Raw genomic sequence first — 6565 nt, 5'->3', positions numbered from 1 at the left:
GAAAATTTCAATACTGAACTGCATGAATATCAGAAGAAAACACATCAAAGGAACTTAATGATATAAAGTTGTATATCTAACTACATCCTCCTCTTTATTGTTGACCGTCTAGACACTTATTACAAGAGGCCATACTTACAGAAAAATGGTCTACATTTCTTATGTACAACAGCTACTAGTTATGACGATATTTATGTCACAAAGAATGTAATATGCGTGTTTCTTCTAACTTAATATACCAAATATAAATTTACACCTGTCCTAACATAACATTTACAATGACATTTTTACAAACTGTTCTTATCATGTAGTAATATGATCCCGGATTCAAAATGTTATATAATGAACTTTTTATTGTACGTCTTATAATCTTATGACCATTTACTTATTTCTTAATAAAATAAACTGATGCAGTGCACTTTTTAACTTTTTTTAAAAAGAGGGCATTCTGAATTTAAAACATGAATAACAAATTGTTTGTAATTCAAATGTATACAAGATAAGTATTGATGCAAAGCATCAAAGGGCGACGCCAAAAGAATTTGATCCAGGTTTGCACCTAAATGCTTAACAAAAGATGTGTACTTTATAGCAGTACCATTACATGTGACCTGGAGGCTATAGGCCCAGTTTAACTTGAAACTTAAACTAAAAAGCCTGTTGTCGGGTTGACTCTGTCTTGCCAAGATGCAAAGACAATTTATAGTCAATTTACCAATCTTATAAGACTCGTGCTATAAGACAGAATTTCCTCAGATTTATTTTACAAAATACAAGGATACCTGAGTCATCAAATTGATAAAAAGACTGTGTTCATAAAAACCAAAAAAAAAATGTTAATAATGACCCCTTTAGAAATATACTATTAACTTAAAGTATATTTTTAAGGGGGGGGGGGTCATTATTTACTCTTTTTTTGTTTTTGACACTTTTAAGATGAACACAGGTTTTTATCAATTTGGTCATATTTTTTCTACCCAGGTCTGATAATCGTGCTTGTGCATATAATAAAAACTTATTGCTAAGGGTTGCAGACATGTAAGTGACATTTATTAGACATAAAAGAGGACCTAAAATGAACATCAGGGGGACACCATAGGTACTCAGAGCAGTAGTAGAATGAGTACCAGCCACATCAACCAGCTGCTGAGATAAGACTTAAACTATGTAAGAATGTCATTACATATGGCAGATGCTTGAAGTTTCATGTAGAAGAAAAAATATCTTCTTCATGTGCAGTACAGTGTGATCACATGTATCAATTGCCCTTTGTAGATCTCAAAGTATCATGCAATACTGACTTTGTCAATTTCAATGTCCATTTCAAATTTAATACAATCTGTTAAATAAATCAAACATGTGTCAGTTGAAAAACCACTTCTAAACCCTGACTGAAACTGCCTGACCATGACTCGAACCTATGACTTTCAGAAGACCAACTGAGCTATCCGGCCGGCTTTACATTTTTTTCTTTAATAATGAAACAGTTTTAAACCACAACATATTTCCCCACTATATTGATTTGTGTCCTTGAATTTCTTATGTTTACAGAGCAAAGTGAATTGAGCTCATGCTTATATGCAGTCACAGGATGAGAAAAACGCTTAGCTTGACCAGAACTCGAACCTGTGACCCACAGAATAATGTACCGCAGCTGTAGCGATTAAGCTATCTGGCCGCTTACACATTTTCTCCCCTGTAGTAGTGAACAGTTCTAAACCATGACAGATACTTTTAGATTTTTTCAAATTAACAGATAATTAATTCTTAATTAATAAAAAAGAAAAAAACCTTACATACTCATAGTCTTATTTAAAATATTAACAATTTATATATTATTGTATGATTATTTTTACTAAAAAGGGCTTAGACAGTTATTGGGTATGCCATTATTTATAACAGGTCAATTTGAAAGTGAACATAACTGTGCTAATACATGTACAATATATATTTTTGTACAGATAAAAAACAAACCTTTTTTTCTATGATAAGAAATTTTATGAAGGCTGATTTGTATTTTGCATCAAGGTCACCGGGCGAAAACATGAAAATGCAACAAACGAACCACTTTGTGGTAGATTGTATATTCATGTTTTCATGTGGCGCCAGCTTACTTTTTGTACTATGTTGGTTTTCATATGGCACAAATCATCCAATATAAAATTTAGTGCACAAATTTATCAGGCAAGTAACAATCTACTCTATGAAAAGCCTGTTGTCGGGTTGACTCAGGAGACCTGGATGTTGAGACCGGTGTCCGTCCATTACAAATTGATAAGACAGAAGCTGTCCTTTTCAAACTATGCACATGTTAGAAAAAAAATTAGAATAACTATTTAGAATATGATTTTTTTAGACTTTATTAATTATATTGCTTGATCCAAGTTGAAGGACATTTTCAATCAAAACATGTATTATCATTTATAACTTTTAATGAAAGTTTCATCCCTTTAATAATAATGACATAACTGTAACTCTTTAAATTCAGAAATATTATAAGTCTCATCATGTATCAATATACTAAGATATATATGTATGCACATAACATTAATAATTCCCAGTTTCTATTAATAAATATAAAATCCAAACATTCACATTAACATGCTTTTGATGACCTTACAACTGGTAAATATTATACAACAAAAATAGTAAGTAATACCTAAGAAAAGAACAAATAATTTAGTAAACATGAGTTACCTCCCCTTAAAAAATAGAAAACCTGAAGCCAAAAAGAACACCCTTAACAGAAAAATTATGAAATGTTGCAGACTCAGTTTTATTAAGCCATGCAAATTGATGGTAAAATATTCATTAAAGAATAGATGGCCATGTGACAGCAGTAACTGCAGAAAATCGGATAGCTTTCAACATTCGGATACTGGTACACTTTGTAAAAACAATCATTCTGTGCAACAAATAAACGTAAAATGGATAAAATCATACAACAGTTCATTACCTATCCTAATACTCATTTGCAGGTGCACTTTCTTCTTCGTAGAAAATTTTTGAAAATATATAAAGGAATGAATGAATGAATACGGCATCAATGTAGACCACAACGATATTCGAAATCCGGGTTTTAGTATCTAAGGGACAAGCTGTTAAACTGAGCCTGCAATTTCGTGAAAATAATATCACAATGCATATGCTTTTTACATAAAGTTATTAAATACAAGTATAACAACATATATGTTTCCTTGATTTTTACGAATCGAAATGAAACTAATTAACACAACATGACAATAACTGCTTATAATAACAGCTCCTTCCATAGGCCAAAATAAAAATCATTCCATAATAGACGACGCCACTCACCGGCGTCGCCAATGAAACAAGCATTGACTTCTGGAAGAAAGAAAATGAAAAGAAGAAGAATCATTGTGGCGATATACACTGGCTGGTATAAAATTATTTTATTACATGGTTTTCGGTGGATAATAGAAAGTATATCAGTGAAATAAAAACTGATAATTTCACTGTTTTAATCAATTTGATAATTCACTGTTTTGAATATTTGTTTTAAACAGTGAAATTATCAATTTAATAATTCACTGTTTTGAATATTTGAGATCTTTACGTTGTTTCAGTGAAATACAAGCGTTCACAGTACTGGAAACAAACTTTATGAATTGACGTCGTAAATGACGTCACGTTGTATTATCATCGGGCGCCCTTTTCATTTAGTACTAGGTTAATAAATATTGTTTTCGGTACTTTCTAGTTTTTGCTTTGTGGTATTTAAAAGTATTTGGTATGAATAGTTCTCGTTTTTCTCGTGCGTATTTCGCGGCTAAATAGTCATTCGAGGTTTGCTACTGTACAAGTAACATTACTTTTGTTCAGTTAATTTAAGGTCTAAATAAGTGAGATTGTTGCTTTATGTTGTAACAAAACTGTCCAATGGCTCAATTATCTATATAATTATGTTGATTGATATTTGTCTTTGGAGATATATATTGTCTTTATTACATGATAAAATACGTTATTATTCATGTATTGCTATTAGAAAATATTGTCGACTTTAAGAAATAAAAAGTAGTAAACCGCCTTTTAACTCGATACTGTCTTTGTTTTTCCTTGTCAAGTATAGCAAATAATTGTTTTATTTTCGGACGAACGTAAGTGAGGGAGAAAATAAAATGTCTTTTTAAACGTTTCTTTGCATATGATAAAAAGAACACCAAAAGTTCATATTTTACTCGTGGCTGCGCCACTCGTGAAATATACCTTTTAGTGCTCACTCGGTGAAATATATTCCGATCTTACACTGAACTTAACAAATATCCTTTATTTATTTCATGCTTTTCAGTGGATTACTTATTACCCGGGAAAATTATATTTGATAATTTCACATAGAAAATTATCAAAATATAATTTCACACTTTTCAATGACGATACTACTTTCGCTATTTGTTTTAGCGATAGCAGTTTTCTTAAAGCACGTTTTACAATGCCAACAAGGCATTCGTTCCAAGGGGCCAACTCCACGATGTATGTCCATTTGATGCCGATATTTGATGTATAATTTTGAACGTCTACGTCTTCCACTGCTGTTTTCCATACTTGCTTGATAAAATCACTTGAAAGTTTGAATTGTTTTGCGTTATCACTTACAAGTTCCACAGGCGTTCCAATTGTAGCTATAAATCTTCTTAAGCACATCAAAAAACTATTGGCTGTCATATCTCGTACAACTTCGAGGTGTACAGCACGAGTTACAAGACATGTAAATAGACACACCCATACTTTTTCTTTTTTAATTTCTTTTATATATAATGGTCCGAGATAATCAAGACCCACTCTAGTAAATGGCGTAGCCTGTGATACGCGTGACTCTGGCAACAGAGCCATTGGTGGAAGCTTATATGGGCCTCCTTCAAATTTGCGACATATTCTGCATTTTTTAATACTTTTCCATCTGAAGCTCTGCCATCAAACCATTCAGCATAATCGAATTTCACCAAGTTAAATTTTCAGATAAAAGCCGCTTAAAACGTGTTGAAAAGTAAATTTATGAATGCAGTTTATTAATGGAGTAACCTACATTGTATATTAAATCAAATTTATCATTTAAATAACGTGAAAATGAAAAATGAGTTGTAGTAATTGTACGTCTTTTCGTCTCGTTTTGATATAAATAGGATTGAAAATTTGCGTGAAAGACACTTTTAAAGCAGCTTAAATAAAATATAGATGTGATTAGAAAGGAATATATACTCAATGACAGTCTGGCATTGTTTTGATAAGTGGAACTGGGAAAAAGAGTAATGAATGTTTGATACATTTATAAATGCACTACAATTATGCCTAACAATATGCAATTGCAAAGAATCTCTCATCGGATGAACCGTCAATAAGTACTTTTTAGTTATGTTCTTGCTGAAAATGCTTTTGTCGGAAATAAAAGAATTCCGTGGTATTTTAAATTTATAAGTTAGAAACATCTGCAGATGTTCTCATTTGGTGTTGATTGTAAAACAAAAGTGACAATTTTATTAAATTACACTATACCACAGGAGAAAAGTTATCAAATCCCTTAGCCTGAACAAGTATTTATAACATATATGTAATATATGTACTGAATAAATAAGCGATTAATGTGTTTGTTTGTCAAAACGGCGACAGAAATCGATAACTTTTGTGAAAGATTGCAAAACATATAATGTATAATATAATATCTTAGTTTCAATGGAAATGAAATGGTGGCAAGTATACGTATTAGAAAAATAATAGTATATATAAAGGGAATGTGTAACCATTCACGTTAATTAACAGCATGTCTTTTCAATATGTCGAGAACAGCAGCTTCAATAACAAAAGGGAACAATCAAAGCAAACGCATGTCAATAATATATGATTCACACATTTAAATATTCAATATGTTTGTAGGGCCTGGTTTTCAGGTATTAATACTATTTCTCTCTTAAGCTTTTATCAGGGGAAAACCTAATATTATTTTCAACATGCTCAATTTACTTTGGTTTGTTATTTGGCCCGAGTGGTGGGTGCTTTTTCCCCAGAAGAAGTAAAACTTATTGACATTCATTGGCATTTTTGTCACATAAAGCTGAATCCTTTTTTGTCCTCAGATCGAAATGTGCAGACATACCTGACACTTTTGACTGTACAGTCAGATACTGTACTTTTAAAACAGGTATGTATGAATGCTTGTAATATGCAACCAGTTTTCAAATTCAGTACCAAGAATAAACATATACGATATAAATACATTGTAAGTGCAGTTTCGTTATTGAATAAAATCTAAATTAACTTGTAAATAGAATGTTATGAACAGATTTTTCTATAATCAACATTGCTAAACGAAAATGGTTGGATATCAGAATAATTTCAAATGCGTAGTAATCTCATTGTGCATATTTAAAATATTCTTGAGATTGGGTTATCTCCTATAAGCAAAAGAAAAATATATGATCGGATCTGTTCATGACATAGTGAAGTACATCATTTCTGATGCCCTCTAGCTTTAGCAATCTTAAATTTTCAAATACTTAAATCAATTATCCTGAATCAATAGAAAAAATATAATAACACCAAACTGAAGTAC

The sequence above is a fragment of the Ruditapes philippinarum genome, unplaced genomic scaffold, assembly GCF_026571515.1.
Source record: "Ruditapes philippinarum isolate M1 unplaced genomic scaffold, ASM2657151v2 ctg488_1_1_1_1, whole genome shotgun sequence".
NCBI classification, from domain to species: domain Eukaryota; kingdom Metazoa; phylum Mollusca; class Bivalvia; order Venerida; family Veneridae; genus Ruditapes; species Ruditapes philippinarum.
Note: the sequence above shows the minus strand (reverse complement) of the source record.